The sequence below is a fragment of the Benincasa hispida genome, chromosome 9 (assembly GCF_009727055.1).
Source record: "Benincasa hispida cultivar B227 chromosome 9, ASM972705v1, whole genome shotgun sequence".
NCBI lineage: Eukaryota > Viridiplantae > Streptophyta > Magnoliopsida > Cucurbitales > Cucurbitaceae > Benincasa > Benincasa hispida.
The window spans coordinates 49,830,894-49,854,313 of NC_052357.1; the positions used below are offsets into that span (position 1 = coordinate 49,830,894).

At 35.7% G+C, this 23,420-nt stretch overlaps 1 non-coding gene across 1 annotated transcript; it reads right to left on the reverse strand.

Moving 5' to 3' along the window:
- Nucleotides 1–22,746: 22,746 nt before the first annotated feature.
- Nucleotides 22,747–22,853, reverse strand: LOC120087470. The gene has a single exon (XR_005484610.1). It is a non-coding gene; the product is annotated as a small nucleolar RNA R71 (small nucleolar RNA).
- Nucleotides 22,854–23,420: the final 567 nt, after the last annotated feature.

Sequence of the window (23,420 nt, forward strand, 5' to 3'; positions counted from 1 at the left end):
ATTTGGTGACCATTTTATTTTTTGTTTTTGAAAAGTAAGCTTATTTTTTCACCATTTCTTACAAGTAAGAACAATGGTTGAATTCTTAGCCAAATTCTAAAACAAAAATAAATTTTTAAAAGCTACTTCTTTTAGTTTTCGAATTTATTTTGGCTTGATTTTTTAAATCATTGGTAAAAAGTAGATAACAAATGAAGAAATTTGGAGGTAGAAGTAGTGTCTATAGGCTTAATTTTCAAAAATAAAAACTCAAAAAACCAAATCAATACCAAACAAGACCTAAGTTAGTGCAAATTACATTCACACCTCTTTATAATTAAAAATAACTAAATTCATTTTTAAAATGTCAAAGATATGACTTCTTACCAGATAGATTAAATTCTTTTTAAGGAAAATGAAAATTAAAAGTTTCTGTTATTTTTAAAAGCAACCTTCAATCATGTTAGAATAGAATTTTGAGAATCCATAAACTTACTTTTGTTCGATAAAAGTGTAGCATTATTATCTCTAAATTTAAAATTGTATTCTGATCACATCATATGTACTTTAATTTTATTCATGGAAAATTTTCACAGATAGAAAAAATGCTAAACTATTTACAGAAATAGCAAAAAAAAAAAAAAAAATATTTATAGACACTGATAAACTTCTATTAACGTCTATCACATAGTATTAACGATAGACTTCTATCAGTTTCTATGATTGATATATACTGATAGATTTCTATCAGCCTCTATTAAAGAAGATTAAATTTTGCTATTTTGTGTAAATAGTTTCCCTTATTTTTTCTATTTTTGAAAGTCCTCATTTATTCATCTGTATAAGCTTTTCTATCTTTCTATATTTTTAATTTAATCTATTTTGTGTAAATAGTTTCCCTTATTTTTCTATTTTTGAAAGTCCTCATTTATTCATCTGTATAAGCTTTTCTATCTTTCTATATTTTTAAATTTCATGTCAAATATTTAAAATTTAAACTCAATTTTATATTTAGAAAAGAAATATATTTCTCCGGTTAAATTATATTTCAAAGTTTTCTACCACATCCAATACATTTCAATTAAATTAAAATAAGAAATACATAGTTTTTAGTAACAAACATTTACTAATTAAACTCAATTAAAAATAAATTCAATCAAACTTTAAATTGTCATAAAAATTTCAGCCATAAATATTTTAAGTCATGTGCAATTGACGTATCTTCCAACCAAAAATTTTAAAATTTAAAACTAAAAAATATTTAAAAATACATATTTATTATAAATATTATAATACATGTGTAATATAGATATCTATGCTATAGATACCTATGTTTAGTGTCCAAAGATCAAGTGTCATTCTCCATTACCCTATGCGTTGACTATGTGTCATATAATTACACATGCTTAGTGTCCAAATGTGCCACATTCTAGTAACCAAAATTTCTATAAATAGTAGTCATTTGTGGATTTTGTAGAGATGTGCACATTGGTGAGAATTTTAGAGAAATTTTAGAGAAATTTCTAATTTCATATATTTCATATTGTTATTTTCAAAATTAATTTTATTTATTTATTTTATGTATTATACTATATTTTCTTAATATTCGAGTGCTCATGATGCTTCGTTTTGCTCATCAATTTTACATTACGTTATTAACACGAGTTACTATCATTTTTCTTACTGAAGGTAGGTCTTAAAAATAGGGTTTTTTTCCTTCTTTATTATAGTTAGTAAATTAAATGTTGTTTTGCATATTTAGTATATATATTAAATTTGATAATGTACCATGATAAATTTTACAAAACTAAAATTTGCAGCTCTTGTCATTAATGGTAATAATTATCTGTCATAAGTGTTTGATGCCGAAATACACCTAGATGCCAAGAATAGAGAAACAATTAAAAAAAGGGAATACAATATGGAATAAGGAAAAAATAAAAACCATGATTTTCCTTTATCATCATTTATGTGAGAGATTTAAAATAAAATATCTAACAATAGTAGATCCGTGTATCTTATGAAAGAATTTGAAAGAAAGATATGATCATTAAAAAATGGTTAATCTTCCTAAAACTTGTTATGAACGGATGCATTTGAGGCTCCAAGATTTCAAATCAGTAAGTGATTACAACTTCGCACTATTTAAAATCAATTCAAAATTGTCATTATGCAAAGAGAAAATTACTAATGCAGATATGTTAGAGAAGACATTTTCAACATTTCATGTCTTGAATATTGTAACAACCCAATTTTTTTTTGGTATTTTAACTTAAGTACCTTAAATTATTTGGGTGTTATTTCGAGTATTGAGGCAAAAATTAAATTTTGGGTTAAGATAATTCAATTTAAAATTGTTTTGGTGTTATTTTGTTAATAAAATGCTGAAACTGAATTTGAGAATGTTGAAATTTATTTGAGGGAAGTTTGATAAATGAATGCGAAGTTTGAAATTTAATTAATTTGTTACATTAATTTCAATTTAATTATTTTGGAATTAATTGAAATTATATGAATTTAATTTGGAGTTATGGTCAAAATTAAATTCAATTTGGAAGGGAAATAGTTAATTTTTAATTGACATTAAGAGATGGATAGTTATAGATGAATTTAGAGTTATTGTCAAAATTAAATTCAAAATTATGCAAGCTAATTGTTGGATTGTTATAGATGGGAAGAATGTAACATCCTATGTATTCGTAATTTTGAATTAAATTCACTTAAATTTGTGTCATGTGATTTTAAAATTGGAGTATTAAATTCACATGAATTTATCTCTTCCCTCTCTCTCTCCCTCACACGCAGCACACGCTCCAAATTCTCTCTCTCTCTCTTTTGTCTTCACGAAGTGCCCCTACCCTCTGAGATTTTTTTCCTCCCCGCCATTTGTCCCTTTGGCCAGCAACCGCACTGCCGCTCGCCTCTAGCGAGCCGCCGCGCCCTCTGCCAGATCTGAGTGCGTCACTCATCCGCCGCCACTGATCTACCGCGCAGATTTTCTTTCCTTCATCACTGTTCTTGTTGGATCTTGGCTTCAAGATTGAAGTTGGTGTGAAATTTATTTACTATTTAGCGGGTCGATTTTGTTGCCATTTTCGACACAGTTTGGGAACGTTAAGTTGAGTGCTGCTAGTATTTGATTGCTTGAGCTAGTCTAGGAATTTGAACTCGCGGTAAGTAATCTTACTACTAGAACTGCCTTTGTGTCGGGCGATAAGATTAAGGATAATTTTGTTGGTTTTGAGATTGAATGAATTGTTTAGAAAGAATATATGAGCATGTGATAATATGTTTGAAGCATGTTATATGTATGAGCATGATTTAGAATTTTTACGAGGTATATTAGTATAACGATTGAGCTTGGGCCTAAATTATGAGATAAGTGATACTACCTCTGAAATTCCATAGCGCTAGATGGAAATTAGATATATGTTGATGTACATGTTTTCTTGAGATTTGTTTTTGGATCTATGAATGTATGCCATGCGATTTACCATGAAATTATGAATGATCCATTACGTGAATGTTTTAAGGAGTCTAGTAGATGAAAGAGATGTACTAGGGTCGGTTCATTTTTACGAGATTACACATACTTGTTTAGACCGATTCACATGATATTATTTACAAGATTTTATAAGACTCATGAACAGGTAAATGTTACATGTAATATGATCTTGGATGTGATCTCTTTTCCTTTCCAACATTTGATTTATTTGAGTGCATGAAAGTGGTGCATGTCTAGGGACACTAGTGCATGAAAGAGACGTAGTAGGGCTTGTATGTATGAAAGTGATGCATACCTAGAGGGGGGCTGAGGTGTACGAAAGAGGTGCACGCTCAATAGGTTATGTGTATACGAAAGAGGTGTATACATAACCATGTATACGAAAGAGGTGCACATCCCTGCATTCATAGAGAAGACCTGGGGTGTATGAAAGTGAGGCATTCCTAGAGGGTTCAATGTATATGAAAGAGATATACATCGGACTTGATGTGTGTGAAAGTGACGCACGTCTAAGGGAAAGGTAAAAGAGTGAGCCAGTTAGTATAAATCTTCTGATCCTACTCGTACAGAGTTTCAGTTCTTGTAGCATTTATTGAACATAAATGCTTAGCCTAACCCAGTGGTAGGGTTATTTAAAATACTCATCCTTTCTTACGTTATGTTTTTTCAGGTAAGAGCAAGGACGTACTGATGAGTGACAGAAGGAATCTGTGACCGTGCCATTGGGACCAAAGAAATGCTTCCGCTCACATTTTCATATTTTAGTGTTTTAAAATTCTAGTCTTGATGTGAGAATTTAAAGTTTCATGGTTGAAATTTTTATTTATCAGACATCATGAAATTTATTTTGAAAGATTTTCAGTTATTTGGATATTACAAAAGTATTTATGTAAATAAATTCGTTTGATTTAGTTAAAATTTGTGAGAGTTGTTTTGAGGTTTATGCATGTACGAAGTAACGACCTTGTATAAGTCTTAGAAAGTTCGGGTCGTTACAAATATGCTTATGCAGTAACAATATCGAGAGAAATATTTTTAAAAGTATTATGAACTCATTTCATGTCTTTTCATGGTTTAACAAAATAATTAGTTATTAATGAAAAATCATGAATCATAGTCAACTGGAGAAACATCATTCCTTGGAATGAATGCTATGAATTTTAACAATCATGGTCGCAGTTGTGGTGGTGGTCAAGGTCGTGACCATGATAGAGGAATAAATAATTATTATTTTTGTGGTGGTCATTATAATCATCCAAATTTCAAAATAATTACATGAAATGATGATTATAAAGGAAAAGCTCCACAAGCTAAGATAAGAGTTCAAGAAATATTGAATATAAATGCTTCCGATGCGGTATGATTGGGGGAATGGGCACGTATGTGTCGGACATCAAAATACTTAGTTGATTTTTATCAAGCTTCCTTGAAGGAAAAAGAAAAAAATGTGGAAGCAAATTTTGTTAATTAGGATAATGATATACTTGGCCCATCCAATATGAAAAATTTGGATGTGGTAGACTTTATTGAATCTTCTGAAGAGAAAATCAGTATAATTGATGGAATAATAAGTGTTTCTTTTGATTTTAATAATATATAGGAGTAATTTTTCTAGAGTTTATCTTTCATATTTTTTTAGCTAAGGATGAACTTTTGTATTTCATGTTTTATTTCTCTTATTGTAATTATTTTCTTTATTGAAGTAGCACAAAAAAATTTCATAAGTTGAGTGACCAGAAAATGACAATGAAGATTTACGTCTAGCAAACTATTGAATTATGAACACAATACTTATAAGTAGAAAATATTTTGCCAAAGTGACAATGTTGGAAGCAAAATTCAATACAATATCAGGTTTTGTAAATTTAATTGAGAGTTTTGGAAAAGCAAATATTATTTTACTTAGAGAACAAGATTTACAATTGATAATGCATTGTTGAGTCAATTGAAGAGAAATCTACTGAGTTTTAAAAATATACGTTGTGACGGTTATCATATTGAGACTGATAGTAAGAATAATATGAAGTATCTTTATATCATATCTATTGGCTCACATGAAAAACGTATACTGTAAAAGCTGCCTACTTTATCTTCTAGATTATATTATACTCATATATGAGAAATTGAAACATATGCAACAATGAACCTGAAGTTCATAAATCCGTATATATTTATATTTGGCATGACTGCTTGGGTCATCCAGAATCTATAGTGATAAGAAGAAGTATAGAGAATTCACATGGACATCCATTGAAGAGCTAAAAGATTCTAATGAATTATTATGTGATACTTGCTTTCAAGGTAAACTAATAATTACACTATCACCATCTAAAATGGGGAATGAATCATATGTATTTTTAGCATGAATTCATGGTGATATATGTAGACCAACTAATCCACTATGTGGACTATTTAGATATTTTATGGTATTAATAGATGCATCTAGTATGTAGTCACATGTGTGCTTATTATCAAGTTGAAACATTGCGTTTGCAAGATTACTTGCTCAAATAATTAAGTTAAGAGTACAATTTTCTAATTATACAATTAAAACCACTTGTCTTCATAATGTTGGCCGTGAATTTACATTCCAAGCATTTGATAATTATTGTATGTCAATTGAGATAAGTTGAATATCCTATAACTCATGTTCATACACAGAATAGTTTAGGTAAAATCATTTATAAAATGTATGCAATTAATTGCTAGACCATTGCTTATGAGAGCTAAGCTTCCTAAATTTGTTTGAGGTCATGTTATTTGCATGTTGCGTTACTTGTACACATTAGACCAGTAGCTTATCATAAGTACTCACCATAACAATTAGCTTATGTTCATGAACCATCTAAGAATTTTTAGATGTGCAATATATGTTCTAATTGCTCCACCATAACATACTAAGATAGGTCTTCAAAGGAGGTTAGGAATATTTGTTGGATTTTATTCTCCATCAATTATTAAAATCTTGAATCACTGACAGATGATGTATTTACTACACGATTTGCTGATTGTCATTTTGATGAGATAAATTTTCTAACATTTGGGGGAAAAAATTAAGAAGTAGAAAAAAGAAGTTACATGAAATAGTTCTCGAACAGATCAATGTGAACTTGAAGTTAAAAAAATAATTCATTTGCAACATATAGAAAATAAATTACTAGATGCATTTATAGAAAATATGTCCGTGTGTTTTTATAAAGAAATCATAGTCAGGATTTGCTATTATAACTGTATATGTTGATGACTTAAATATAATTGGAACTCCTGAAGAGATTTTAAAGAAAATAGAATATCTTAAGTAATAATTTGAGATGAAATATCTAAAAAAACAAAAAAATTTGCCTTCGTTTGTATATTAAGTATTTAGCAGATGGATATTTGTCACCAATCAACTTATATAAGGAAAATTTTAAAAAGGTTTTATTGGACAAAACACATCCATTGAACATTTTGATGGAAGTTCGCTCACTAGATGTAAAGAAAGACATATTTCAACATTGAGATGATAGTGAAGTACTTCTTGGTCCTGAAATACCATATCTTAGTGTAATTGGTGCTGATCGACTAGATGTATGAGTAATAAAATGTTATACACTATCAATGAAGTAATAAACTTGGAGTATTACAAGTGTCAAATCCCACAGGACTAGGTTGACTTTTAATTTAGTTATAACTATGAATCAATGAAACCAAGGTAGCCACGGAAGAGTTTGTATTGTGATGAATGAGATAAAGTTTTAAAAACAATAAACAATGATAATCGAACAGGGGCAAACAATGTTTCAATCCTTTGGGTGCTATGTCTTAAGTGATGCGGCCACATCATACCTTAATAGTGAATTTCACATGAACAGAAAACTACGCCTACTCGGTCTTGTGTCAAGTTTCTTTAGAAGGTCTAAGTAGTTAATGCCCGATGTTTCCATAGTTAGTTGGATCTTAGATTAATTCAAGTTCATTTTATTTATCCTATAGTGCCCTTTATTTCTAAGGTGATGTGGCAGTTATATTTCTAGGCTCTAAGTCCCATATTCCTTTGTGACATCCACTTACACCCTAACTTTTACAGCATTAGAGCTCTGTTAGATCGTTAAATTAAGTGGCCAGTTTAATTTACTAATTTTATCTTTAACTCAACAAAGAGAATGTTTAAAACAAAGTGGTATGTGTTACGAATATCCTAGAACTCACAGTTTATGTTAATCATTCTATTTATCAATAATAATAAGTTGTTGATTTTGCATTCTATTATGAAAATCCAATAAACATATTTATGGCTATAGTTTGAATATTGTAACTTTAAGTAGTGACATAAACAGGATCAAATTAACAGTATATAGCCTAAATGGTCTAATAAGTATATGCATGAAATTGGGTATCTCATCTTGGTAACACTATTGGATGCGGCCCACTTTGTAGTTGTTACAAGAAGCTGTAAAGTACTACAAATGATGTGATCCACAGATCATTCATTTTGAGACATGTGAGTGGGGGCATCCTATGTAATGAATTTGCATATAGATTGGACCACGAAAATAGTCAATTTTCTTTATAACGATCGTTTACTATTAAAACTGACTATTTCATTTATTAAATAACCTAGGTTAACTCGATCTTAATTTTGAGGTAGCTATGAACTCCTGTTTGTTCGAAATTATCCTTTGATCTGCAAACGGTGAGAGTAGTCCAACAACATTGCTCAATAAGCCTCCCATTTTGAGGATAAGACTGGATGAATAGCTAGGGACATAGCCCTGCAAGATGGAATTCACTCTTACCCGAATTAGGGTTAACAAATAGGTTGTTCTCTTAAATATTGATTCTAGGTCTTGAACAATCGGGACCCCACCTTCTCATGATAGAGCAAGAACTTGATTCATAGGTGTTATGAATCAAAATTGTTCATTAGGGGGACAGTGGGAACTTAAGGAACAAGATGTATTCACTAGGGTAAAACGGTTATCTTGACCTAACTGTGATTACAAACAACCTGTGAAGGATCGACTTACTGATTATGGTTATGTAAAGTGAACATAATATATCTACAGTGAGGGGAGTTCAATTATGGGCTATAGTGGAGTGACTCATTAGTTAACGAATGGGGGTTAGATCGGTCTAATGAGTTTAGTCGATTAATCTCGGATCGTTTGAGTTCATGATCTGTAGGTCTACAAGGTCCCCCTACTAGCTCGTAAATAGATAAGCTTTAGAGTAGCTTGATAAGTTAATTTGAAACGTTCAAATTAGAATTAAGCGGAATAGGAGAATTTATATTTAAATATGATTTAAATATATAAAGATGGATTTTTGCAAAAATTAATTTAATATTTGATATTAAATTAATTAAGTATTATTTAAAAATTAATTTATGAAATTAATTTTAGAAAATTAATAATGTTTTTGTTTTAAATCAAAATTGAATTTTGAAATCGGTTTTGATTATAGAAAATTGAAAAGTTGAAAATCATGCACAAAATGGAAAATCAAGTTTTTCCATTACCCATCTTCTACATGCTCACACAAACACCATTACCTTTCTCTTCGTTTACTCCAAGCATGAGTTGCAACTCATGTCGCATTCTTCTTTGCATGTTTACCTGCAATAAATAAAGATGATTGAAGTGAATTTGAGGCATGCATTCAATAGAAATTTTAGAGAAAATTTCGTGTTGAAGAAGAGTTCTTCAAGGAAGCTGGTGTAGTGAGCTTTTCTCTGATTTTCCGTTGCTTCAAGCTGTTCTTGAGTCACAAAACTCGTTCTAAAGCTCCAAGAGGATAGTGGGGAAGATCTTGAGGTGATTCACGTTGATCTTTCGAGGAGACAACTGCTGTTCATCAAGATCTTGAAGAGTTCTACAAAGGTATGACTACAAACCCTCTTTTATTAGATGCACATGCTTTAGTTTTTGCCAAAATTAGTGAATTTGAATCCTTATTGATCCTTGTTACTTCTGCTGTATGTTAATACACTCAAAAATTGATATCAGAGCATCATATAAGTATTCAATTCGGTTTAATTTTAGTGTGGGGGTGTTTTTCATGAGATATATGAAATTGATGCACTGATATAGTTTTTTGAGATTTGGCATTTTATTTCTCTTTAATTTCTCAATTAAATTTGGAATTGGTTCTTGTTTCATAAGCTGATATGTGTTATCAAGAGTCTGTAATTTATTTGGAGTTATTAGAGTTGAAATTAAGATGTAACTAAAGAAACAAGTGAAGATGGCCGATCTGCTGTTTCCAGTTTTTCAGCTTCTGCTCAAAATCGTTGTTGAGGTTCAGGAGCTAAACGATCATCTAGTTCTAGGTGTTACATGATGTGAAGAAAAGCTAGACGATCATATAGCTATGGGCATTGGTCATTTTGATGTTGGACGCTAGACGATCGTGTACCTTTAGGAGCTAAACGATGTGTTGAAATGCTATATGATAGCACTATGCGATCGTATAGCTTTGCGTGGGAACTAAACGATGCGTTGAAAGTGCTATACGATGGCATTACATGATCGTGTAGCTGCATCGTGAGCTAAATGATGCGATGAAGTTATATACAATGGACATAAGCGATCGTGTAGCTGTGGCACTCAACGACACAATGACGTTCTATGTGATGGAGCTAAGTGATCGTGTAGCTACGGTGGACGATGACATGAAGCGCTATGCGATGGTGTTAAGCGATCGTATAATTCTACCCGTGAGCTAAATAATTGCACTATGCGATAGACAAAAGACACTAAGCAATCGTGTAGCTTTGTTCAACACAAGGCGATGGTGTTAGACGATAGCATTTAGTGTTACACGAACAGCCTTAGCGAGATTTTGAGGTTAGACTGAGAGTAGTCGGTTGATCGGTTTTCTTGAGGTCCAATCCAATTAAGCCTCAAAGGGTTTTTGGCTGGTCCGGTTCAGACTTTGTTGGTCCAGTTCAGACTTATCCAGTCTGGTTCAAGATGCCTGGGTACGATTTGGAGCGGTTCGAGCGGTTCAAAGAAAGTTTTGAAGCTATTTGTAATAGTTAGGCATCTGTTTGCTTGTTTATGCCAAAACTAAAACCGTATCAGTTAGTATTTAATTGTTTATGCATGTGATGTATGTAATAATTAAATAATTCATGTATGTGAATACAGTATACCATGTAGATTTAAAACCCCACCGTAGGAAGCATGTGACATGCATTGAAAGTATGTTATAAATGTTATAATATATAGTATGAATGTTAGGGTTATATTTAATATAATGGTTAGATACTGAATGCCTTTGATGAATGTTGTGGATGTTTAGCATGTCTAAAATTTTGTAAGTTGTTATAAAATTAGGTTAGACGTTAAAATCCATAACAAAGAACAGCTGCATGCTCACTTAGGTTAACAACTAGTTTTAATCATTAAAATAGATTGTTACCTAGTAACATTCGGTTACAAACTCATATCGGTTCATAAACCTGTCCAAGGCTGGGGGTACTTAGGTTGATGGTTTACGGAACACCTCCTACCTGGGGATTGTGACCAAAAGATTGAGCGTTGTTAACTGATTTTATGAGCTTGCATGGGCGATGTGAGGTAATAAAATGGTTTATCACCTAGACATTGTAGGTTAAATCCAATTATAAGCGTTATACTTGAATTAACCACTTAGACTTAGGTTGTATAAAATTAGCCGTTATACCTAAGTAAAATACCCAAACATTTAGAACACTTTAGTGGGAGATTAACAATATATTCAATATATAGTTTTTAGCTCTTATGTCGTCAAGAGTTCACACCGTAAGATCCATGCTGGGCTTCGTGTCGCTTTTAGCGCGACTGCTTCATTTGGAAAGTGTTTGCGTGGGTCAATAACAAGGTGAATGAGGGAGGCAGTTCATAGTAAGTGGGTGAAGGAAATGTGTCAACATTATCCTATGGTCTCCTTCATTAGTTTGAACCGTGAGATTCCTATGTTGTGCTTGCTGTCGTTTTTAGGTGACATTAGCTAGTCGTTAACCACGGCGATCCCCTCAGAGGGTTGTAACATAGGATTCGGAACAACCCAAGCTTCAGTAAAATGAATAGGGTCTTATAATTTCATCTTGGGTATTGTCTTCTATTTTGGAGGTATATTCATACCGTTCTAAAAGATCTGAAAAATGGTGGATCACACTTACAAGAATTACTAATTGTTAGTAAAGATCTTGACCAAAAATGATACCCAAAAGAAATATCGGAATATGAGTTATTCGGGAGATAGTATTTGGTCAAGAACTGTCTTGCTTCTGTGAAGGAATTCTTGACTGCCCCTCGGTAGCAATTGTTCTAAATCACTAAAATAATGTTGCAAATAAATAAAGATTTATTGGGTACTTTATTATTTTTGCTAAAAATTGACTTAGATGCATATTTAATAGAGTTTGTTTAAAATGTTTCAGCAATGTCGAACTCAATCATACAATTGCTAGCTTCTGATAAATTTAATGGAGAGGGATATTCGAACTGGAAGTCAAACATCAATACGATATTAGTTGTAGACGATCTGAGGTTTGTGTTGACGGAGGAATGTCCTATATCTTAGCGAGTATATCTTAGGTTTGTGGTAAGGGCAAATGAGAAAGCTCGGGCCTATATCTTAGCAAGTATATCTGATGTACTCAATAAGAAGCATGAGGTCATGCCCACCATTGTGAGATAATGGCATCATTACACGAAATGTTTGGGCAATCGTGATCTTCTGTTAGACATGAAGCCATTAAGTATGTCTATGTTACGCGCATGGAAGATGGAACCAACGTAAAAGAACATGTTCTCAATATGATGGTTCATTTTAATGTTGCGGAGGCTCACAGGGCGATGATAGATGAGACGAGTTAAGTAAGTATGATACTGGAATCTCTCCTAGAGAGTTATCTGCTGTTCAGAAAAAACACTGTTATGAACAAAATCACTTATTTGACGACGCTGTTGAATGAGTTACAAGCTTATCAATCAATGATGAAACTGAAGAAAAAAGAAATAAATGTTATTTTGAAACCAAAGAAGTTTTATAAGGGGTCTAATTTAAGAACGAAACCCACTGATGATAAGAAGTCTGGTTCTTCTTCTTCTAAAACAAAACCGTACAAATGAAGAAGAAAGAAAAAGGGAAAAAGAAAGCTACTGCAAAGTAAAACAAAAACAAAACTCCCAAAAGAAAATGTTTTCATTTTAGAGAAGTTGGGCACTGGAAACGAAACTGCCCAAAGTATTTGGCTGAGAAGAAAGCAGAAAAGGGAAAACAAAGTAAATCTGATTTACTAGTTGTTGAAACATGTCTAGTGGAGAATTCTCACCTTAATTGGATATTGGATTCAGGCGCCGTTAATCATGTTTGCACTTTTCTACATGAAACTAGTTCTTGGAGAAGACTTTCTAAACAAAAGATGACTTTCAAGGTGGGAATGGATGAAGTCATTTCAGTTGAAGCAGTGGAAGATGTAAAGTCGTTTTTTTTGGAGATTCTTTTATCTTACTTAAAAATGTATTCTATGTACCTAAGATGAAAAGAAACCTGATGTCCATTTCCTGTTTGCTAGAAAATATGTACAATGTATCTGTTGAATGTAATGAAGTGTTTAATTATTCAAGAGGTGTTCATATTTGTTCTGCAAGACTTGAAAATAACTTGTACATATTAAAACCAACAGAAGCGAGAGCCATTTTAAATATAAAGATGTTTAAAACGGCTGAGACTCATAATAAAAAGTGGAAAATTTCTCATAACGCCTATCTTTGGTACCTCAGACTTGGTCATATTAATCTCAACAGGATTGAGAGATTGGTAAAAAACGTTCATCTAAATCAGTTAGAAGATAGTTCTTTACCTCCCGTGAATCATGTATTGAGGGAAAAATGACTAAAAGATATTTTTTGACAAAGGTCTTTGTGCCAAAGAGCCTCTGGAACTTACACATTCTGACCTATGTGGTATGATGAATGTTAAAGCCCGATGAGGTTATTAATACTTCATCAGTTTTATTGATGATTACTCTAGATATGGCTACATTTACTTAATCAATCATAAGTCTGAAACTCTTGAAAAGTTCAAAAAATTTAAGGCTGAGACTGAAAATCTATTAAGCAAAAAAATTAAAACACTTCGATCTAATCAAGGTGGTGAGTATATGGATTTACAATTCCATAACTATCTAAGAGATCATGGAATTCAATCCTAATTCACAACACCTGGAACATCACAATAAAATGGTGTTACAGAAAGGAGAAATCGAACCTTGTTGAACTTGGTTCGGTCTATGATGAGTTATGCTTAGTTACCTCAATCCTTTTGGGGTATCTAGTACAGATTGCAGTATTTATTCTGAACGTTGTTCTATCAAAAAGTGTTTCAGAAACACCATATAAATTATGGAAACGACGCAAAACGAGTTGATGTCATTTTCGTATCTAGAATTGTCTAGCACATGTGTTGGTACAGAATCTTAAGAAATTGGAAACACGTTCGAAATTATGCCTATTTGTAGAATACCCCAAAGAAACAAAAAGAGGATTGTTTTATGATCCCCAAGAAGATAAAGTATTTATATTGACCAATACTATGTTCTTGGAAGAGGATCATATTAAAAATCATCTACCTCGCAGTAAACTAATATTGCAAGAACTGACTAAAGATACTACAGTAACATCAACAAAAGTTGTTGATCAAGCTGGTTCATCAACAACTGTTGTTGTCCCGTCATGTCCATCCCAAGAGTTGTGGATGCCTCAACGTAGTGGGAAGTGAAGGATCTCTTACTGAAGAGTTCTATGAGCGTGTTTGGATCGCTCCAATCTCACAGTGACCGAAATACTCATTATACATTAAAAAACATATAGTTATGCAAACAAACACTAATTATCAGCATGCTATGAACAACAAAATAACAAGGGAAAGAGTGCCATACCAGTTGAAGACATTCTTCAAACTTCAGCACTCAAAGCAGCGAAAAACCTCCACGCGATCTGCCAACGCCCAACGGATGTGTCAACTGCAGCAGCACGAACAACTACGAACACGAATACTGTGGGGACGACACCACTAGAAAAGAGCCCTGGGTATTCTCGGAGTGAGAACCCAAAGCATGGTCTTTGGTGAATTTGGTAGAGGAAGAAGGAAACACGAATCGTGTAGGTGATAACTAATTGGGAGGGAAAAAGACGCTATCGCATAGTAGAATGCTTATCGTTTAGGAGAATCTGTACGATCGTGTAGGTTTTACTAAATGATTGTTTAGGAAAAGGTATACGATCATTTAGCAAATCGACACACTATTCGATCATTTAGAGAAGCTATGAAATCGTGCAGGCGACAGTGTACGATTGTTTAGGCATGAGGTAGACGACCGTTTAGGCTCTTGATTCTTTAAGTGATCATTTACAATACTACCAATGTGCTCTCATGAATTCTTTTGGACGATTGACGAATGATTGATTCAAAAAATGAAACCATTTCATTTTTATTTCATCGGTTACAATAACCGACTCATTCCCACTAACCCACGTCTAAACGTAAAATTTGGATTAATTATCATATTATTAATCAACTAATTAATTAATAAATATAATCATATTATATTTTTATCCTATAGTTTGATATACATATCTACTATAGTATTTTCTCCTCTACTTGGTATAAATCATATTTATATCTAATTTCCTCCAAAATAATGTATCTCATACATTTAACCAATTATATCATATATAATTAACCAGTCCAATTATATCATATATAATCGAACTTTCTCTTGTTAATTTGAACATTTCAAATTAACCCAAACACTGGTTCTCAACTTTATCCAAGCTACCTAGGGGGCCTTATGGACCTGTGGCTCGAAGCTCCAATGGTACGTGAATAGCTGACTAAACTCTTTAGCCACGAGATCCACCATCCGTTAACTGCTAGGCATTCTACTAAAGACCAACAGCTGAACTCTTCTTACCTCAAATATATTTTTGTGTCCATCGGATATAACCAATAATGAGTACGATGACCCTTCACAGATGCTCGTAAGTATATCTGGGCCAATTTATCGTTTTGCCCCTGTAGTTACATTTCATTCCTTAAGTACCACTGATTCCTCTAATGAACAATACAACATAGTCCAACTATGTGTGAACACCTCTCGGGCCAAGAGAAGGTGTGTGACGCCACATCGTTCAAGCCCTGGAATCAGCCCTTAAGGGAGCTATCTATCTATTTGCCCTTTCTTCGGGGAAGGAGTGAATTCCATCTTGCGTAGCTGAGTTCCCAGCTCCCAAATTAGACGAATCTCCAAAATGGTAGGTTTGAGTCGGCAACCTTGCCATTCACACCCATACAAATCAAAGGACCGCCCTCAATGGCAGGAGTTCCCAACTCACTTAGGATTGAGGTCATGTTACCTATTGCCATCCTAGTGAAGTGAAGTCTCTATCATGAACGGTGTTATATAACGAGACATTAACACTTTGTGGTTAGGTCTTATACAAACTCTTTATATAGGACACCCCCACTCGTATGTCCCCGACACGAATGATTAGGATCAAACCATCTGTGACAAGTCACAACACTTGTGACCATTCCACAAAGCGGGCTGCATCCGTAGCGTTAATAGGATAAGGTTTCCCTCCTATATCCATATACTACAAACCATTTTGGCTATCACTCAAGACATGATCCACTTGTATGTCACGACATACATGCTTGAGTCACATACAGATAACCAGAGATTTTATGTTTATTGGTTTGTGGTAAAGCAAATAAAACAAGTAACTGAGTAAAATACAAGATGTGAAGTAAATATCATATAGTAATATTACAAGCGTTTGTACAAATTGTTTACAAACTACAGGACACGAGACTTTAGAGCATCAACCCCAACAATCTCCCACTTGTCCTAAAGTGAAGTGGGGTGTACAATAAAATAGTACAAAACAATAAACTAGGGCATAAAAGCCCAATACAAGAAAATCTCCCACTTGCCTTGTCCAACTGCGGGCGATCCTGTAGACCCATGCTCTGTAGGTGACCCTCAAACAATGTAGCCGTGAGAGCCTTCGGATACTTCCCCTCGATGCACTATCTCGCGGATCAGATGATACTTCGCCTTATATGTTTGTCGCACCTGTGACTCCTCGACTTTTTGGAGTTCGCCATTGCCTCACTATTATCACAATAGAGGGTAATGACCTAGACATATCTGGAACAACTTCCAGTTCTGTCAAGAACTTCCTGATCCAGACGACCTTCTTAGCAGCTTCGCAAGCCACCACGTACTCTGCCTTCATAGTGGAGTCGGCGATGCACCCCTGCTTAGTGCTTCGCCACACTACAGCTTCTCCGTTAAGAGTAAAGATTGACCCTGATTGTGGACTTGCAAGAGTCCTTATCAGTCTGAAAGTTAGAATCCGTGTATCCTGTTAAAGGATCAAATCCCTCGAACCATACACGAGCATGTAATCTCTCGTTCTCTAAAGATACTTGAGGATTTTCTTCACTGCGGTCTAGTGACTCTAGCCTGGGTTATACTAATTACCTACTGACTATGCTCATAGTGTAGTAGATGTCTGAACGAGTACAGAGCATCGCGTACATCAAACTTGCCAATGGCAGAACGTATATGGGATCCATCTCATCTCCTCACCTCTTGAGGCATCTTAGGACACATGTCCTTAGACAAAGTGACTCCATGCCTGAACGGCAGTTGGCTCCTCTTGGAGTCCTGCATCGAGTACTTGAGCAACATCTTATCAATGTACGATGCCTGAGACAGTTTTAAGCACTTTAGTCTTACGATCCCAAAAGATCTGTATACCTAGAACAAACTGAGCCTTTCCCAAATATTTCATTTGGAATTGAGTCGCTAGCCAGTTCTTAGCTGCAGTCAGTAGACCTACATCATTCCTAATGAGTAGGACATCGTCTACATACAACACTAAGAAGACTATTGAAGCGTTGATGATCTAGTTATAGACACAAGGTTCATCAACGTTTTGGTCAAAGCCATACGACTTAATCACACTCCATCCCCGCAGGGGCAGAGAACCCATCGTTGTCGCGGTTGTGCTACCGGAGGCTCTGGGGAAGTCGGAATAGGAGAGCAGTGGCTCGAGATTCAGGGGTTGCCGCTATAGCCAAACACGGGGGAAAGATCATTTATACCGATACTGACAAGATCATTTTTATCAAACCGTATGTTCCAAGATTGAGACACCTGTTTCAGTCCATAAATGGACCGATTTAGTTTGCAAACCTTTTGCTCTTAACCTTGGGCTATGAATCCCTCGGGTTGCACCATGTAAATGGTCTCCTCAAGATAGCCATTCAGAAAGGCCGTCTTGACGCCAATTTGCCAGATCTCACAATTATAATAAGTTGCAATGGACAGGAGGATGCATATCGACTTTAACATGGCAATAGGCGAGAAAGTCTCCTCATAGTCGACTTCCTCTACCTGGGATAACCCTTTGCCACAAGTCGAGCCTTGAAGGTCTTTACCTTCCCATCAGCACCCTGTTTGCGCTTGTAGATCCATTTACAACCTATAGGGTGAACCCCATTAGGCTGATCTACAAGATTCCATACTGAGTTGTAGTACATCGACTCCATCTCGAGATCCATGGCCTTGACCCATTCATCCTGGTCAACATCCTCCATTGCCTTCTTATAAGACAACGGATCCTTAACGTCACCATCTACTACCATAGCAAGAATTTCTGTGTAACCTAGATAACGAACGGGTGGGTTCACAACCCTCCCACTACGTTGAGGTTCCCTCAACTCTTGAGGTGGAACTGACCTACTGGATGAACTCTCATGAATAAATCTTGTTGATGTAGCAGGCTCTTCAACAACTCTTGTTGAAGTTTCAGTAGTTTCATTAGAAAGCTCACGCAATATGACTGTGCTTCGTGGGCTGTGCTCCCTTATGATATCCTCCTCCAAGAAAGTAGCATTTGTTGAAACAAACATCCTATTTTCCGTCAGATCATAAAAATAACCCCCTCGTACCTTTGGGGTAGCCTACAAAGAGGCATAACCTCGACCGTGGTTCCAACTTCTTGGGATTAGCCTCAAGCACATGTGCAGGGTAACCCCAAATGCGGAAGTGATGTAAACTAGCTTTACGCCCGTTCCACAACTCCAAAGGTGTTCTTGCAACACTCTTGGAGGGAATAGATTTGAGTATGTATACCACAATCTCCACTGTGAAACCCCAAAATGAGTTTGGTAAGGAAGCACAACTCATCATCGAGCGAACCATGTCTAACAATGTCCTATTTCTCCTGTCCGCTACAACATTCTGCTGAGATGTACCCAGCATTGAGAGTTGGGAAATGATTCCATGTTCTATCAAATAGTCCTAGAATGCCGAATCCAAAAACTTTCCACCTCGATCTGATCGAAGTGTTTTAATCCGTCTATCCACTGCGTTTTCAACTTCAGCCTTGAACTCTGAACTTTTCAAAGGATTCAGACTTCCATTGCATAGGATAAACATACCCGTACCTGGAGTATTCATCAGTAAAACTGATAAAATACTCATAGCCACCTCGAGCTCGCACATTCATAGGACCACAAAGGTCAGAATGTACTAACTCAAGAGGCTCCTTGGCTCTATAACCTTTTCCAGTAAAAGGTTGTTTAGTCATATTACCCTCGAGGAAAGATTCACACACTGGTAAAGAATTTTCTTCAACTCACTTAGAAGTACTACACCAATCTCTCAATCCTATTGAGATTGATGTGCCCTAAACGTAGATGCCAAAGTTGGGCATTTTCTATTGGAGAAATTCGTCGACGTTTTGATTGAGTTATGGCAGTTCTGAACAATTCAGTATTATGGAGGGTATTAATGGCTAACGGCCTTAGCACATATATATTCGATTCCAGATTTTCTGTGCAAATAAAAACACCATATTTATGAATAAACACTTTATCCACATTAAAAGAGATAGTATATTTACATTGCAATAAACACTTTACAGAAATAAGGTTCCTCTTTAGTTCGGGAACAATATATACATCAGTTAAAATAAGAAACCTATTATGTAAAGCTAATTGGAGTCCTCCCACTGCCACAACTGAGACGGCGTGCCCGGTGCCTACTCGCATTGTCATCTCACCAGCCTCCAGTTGTCGCAAGATCTAGTCCCCTGAAAAGAAGAACAAACATGGTTAGTGATGCCCAAATCAATTATCTAAGCAGAATCATCATTCTCCACTAAACAAGTTTTATGCACAAGTAAATCACATTTACCTTTATTGGCCTTGACCTTAGCCTTGGTTGCTTTCTTCTCTTTTAGATACCGAGGACAGTTCCTCTTCCAATGTCCATCTTGGTTGCAGTGGAAACACTTTCCTTTAGCAACCCGTGGATGCCTCCTTGGGGCGACAGGCGGTGGGTTAGCAGGTGCCTTCCCTTTTCCCTTACCACCCTTCTTCTTCGTTCTCTTTGCAGAGTAAGAAATAGAAGGTGCAGACTTCGTTCCTGAGGTCGAACCTCTATGGAATGTCCTGGAGGATGAAGCAACATTTGCCTCACCTTTCTGCCTCTCCTTACTTTTCAGTAAAGATTGGTACGTCTGCAACACGTTGAGGAGAGTTGTAAGGTTATATTTCACTTTGTTAAGAATCACATTGCTAACAAAGTGCAGGAAGCTATCCGGCAAAGAATGCAGGATTATGCTAACCTGGCTGCCCTCATTGATGGTAGACCCCATTCAACTCTGTCACATTAAAGTGGACCATCATGTTTCGCCATGAACAGAGGTGCCTTCTTCCATTTTGGAGTTGAATTTTTATTTAAAAGCCTCATGCATAAGCTGTTCAGACAGTTGTCCAAATATCCCCTACAGGGACTCTATGATCTCACGCGCTGAGACCATAGGCTCATGTTTCTTGACCAAGACTTCAGAAAGACTTGCCAAGAGTTAGATCGGCCTTCTCATTCGCCCTTTTGTCCCATCGGATCATATGCCTCCCGACCATTTCGAGCCGACATTCGGAAGCTGAAATAGGAGGAAAAGCCTCCGTTGAGAAGCGAACATGAGATCCTCGAATGATTTGAGAATTCAAAAGAAAAATCGTCGTGATTTTATGTTTCCATGTTGCGAAATCTATCGCCAGTAAGTTTTCGGCACTTAGCAATGCATAACGTGCTATTGCCATTTTGAAAATGTTGTGGAAAATGACGACAAACTTTATTAGAATTTGCTTAAACCACTTGTAAACCAATACAGTTTTGCAAAACAGTTTCAAGTACCCAAGTTATGACTCTATTTTGCAATGATCCACCATTGAGCAGGACAAAACGGTCGTCGGTGTGTGATCAAGTTGCCCCTTCGTTGGGATGAGACATTCTCAACCATTAGGCATAACCAACTCTTGGAACTAAACCTAACAATCACCATTTTTCGGTCCAGAATCGTTAACCTTTAACTATTCTGCGAAAGTGTAACCCCTCGCTTTCGGTGCTAGAGTCCCGCCCTAATGAGCCCACCGTAGGGAAGAAGCTGATTAGGACAAGAAACTAAGTTACCTTATCCTCTTACAAGAGATCAAATAAAGAAACGCGCAAAACTGCCATCCTTTAGGGGGACACTCCCAGGGTGCCTTGAGGCGATGCGCAGTAACTTTATTCAACCTAACGAGGGAGACCGAGGGATATGTTATTGTACTTCCTGCTCCCACTTACTTTGAACACTCTCTCCATCCACCTTGGTGTTGACCTACCCAAACACCATTCGTTGGGGGGACACGCCAAAGGTGCCGCGAGACTGAGGGTAGATCTCATGGTGTGGACTATTTAGAAGAAACATGAAAAGTTTAAGTGAAGCATCTCATGCCCCAAGTACCTCCCACTGAATTGAAGTGATAGAAGTAGTGTAAACGCCAGAGGAAGCAAGACATTGCTTACCTGGCTTAACACTTACACCATTTATTGTTTTGTACTTAAACACTTTATTTGCAAGAAGAAACTACATTTCAATTTATGCTTAGTCTCTTTACACCATACATGAGTAGCTAAATTTGTGATTGGGTTGAGAAGTACTTAGCTAGCATGACTTAAGCTATGCACTTTATGGGATCATCTTATCTTATGTATGCTTCATTCATCATTCGGAGTACTTGAGATAGTAATCTAAAGATAGAATCTAGGCTTGAGAGAGTCAGATTAGATCGCATAAGCAAGAGTAGAGACTTAGAAATAAGTTCTATCTTCTGCATTCCATACACATCGCATGTATCCTAGACATAAGAAATGTGTCATTATGCATTGAGAAATGTAGTGCTTAATATTTGTGTATAGCATGATTGCATGACTTGTACAATATCTTAAGAAATGCTAGCAAAACCTCTTCTTAACCCTTTTATTGCATATTTGTTACAACACCACCCTTTCATCGTTGTGCATTTAATTCCATCGCATTAGAAAATCAAAGTTAAATCACCATCCACTTTTTAATCACCATCGCAATAAGATCGAAGAGTCTGTCGCATCTATTTACTAATCCTTGCGTTCGACCCTGGACTTACCAGGACCCTAAGAAGGCTTATACTTGGGCTTTGTTAGGAATACTTGCATGATCATCGCATAATAAATCAACGCATCAAGTTTTTGGCACCGTTGCTGTGGATTACGGTATAGATTGTGCTAAATAAAACCTCTTTGATCTTTGCAGCTTTCGACCTTTGGAGTATTGCCATTCCACCTGTGAAGGAAGAAGCAGGCGTCGTATGAGCGAAGGAAATACTCCTGAGCTCAAGTACGACCTAGAGATTGAAAGGACTTTTCGCAAAAGGCAGAGAAACAGACGTAAACGACAAGGAAGAGTTCGTAGAATGGCTGAACAACCTAAAGAATGAGTAGCGAACGAAATCCCATCCTACTGGCAAATGATCGCAATAGACCCATCTGGGACTATGCGTCACCAAATTTATATGATTTCTCCCCAGGAATCATGAGACCAGCATTGGATGGATTAAGGTTCAAGATGAAGCCAATAATGTTACAAATGATACAAACAATAGGATAGTTCAAAGGACAGCATGGTGAAGATTCGAACGGCCATCTACGAAGCTTCATTGAAATTCGCAACGCTTTTGTGTTCCCTAATATTTCCCCAAAAGAGGTTCGACTCACGTTATTTCCATTTCCACTACGCGATAGAGAAAGAAAATGGGCATATTCTCTTGAACCAAGAGAGATAACGTCATGGGAACAAGTTGTGGAGAAATTTATGAAGAAGTATTTCCCTCCCACATAAAATGCCAGAAGGAGGAAATTGATTACCAATTTTGAATAAGAAGAAGATGAATTGCTCAGTGACGCATGGGCGAGATTCAAGAGACTAGTACGCGACTGCCCACATAATGGATTACCTGATTGCCTCCAAATGGTCTATCATGGACTCAACTCTGAATCGAAGACAGCTGCCAATGCAGCAGCAACAAGAGGTCTTTTAGACAAAACATATGATGAAGCAAAGAATATTCTTGATCGCATCTAAAAAAACCACGAAGAGTGGCAAGAAAGCAATCAAAGAATGAAGCCTAGAAAAAGTAATTCGAGTACTGGTTCTATTGCATCATTACAAAATCAGATGAATGTGATGATAAACTTGTTGCAAGGCATCACAATAGACAATTTAGGAGCTCGAAATGGGCAAGTCAATGCGATAGAGCAAACAAGCTCCAACTGTGTCATATGTGAAGAATCACATTCTTTTGAGGAATGCCCACGAAATCTTTAATCAGTTTACTTTTTCAAAAACAATTCTTTTTCAAACACTTACAACCTGGGGTGGCAAAATACCCTAATTGTTCTTGGAAAAACAAACAACAACAAGGTAGTCAGCCTGTGGCTCAGAGAGAGGGACCGCTAGGGTTTTTTCCATAGATCTAATGGACAACATGAAGGAAATCAAATTCGCGATCTCCATGAGTA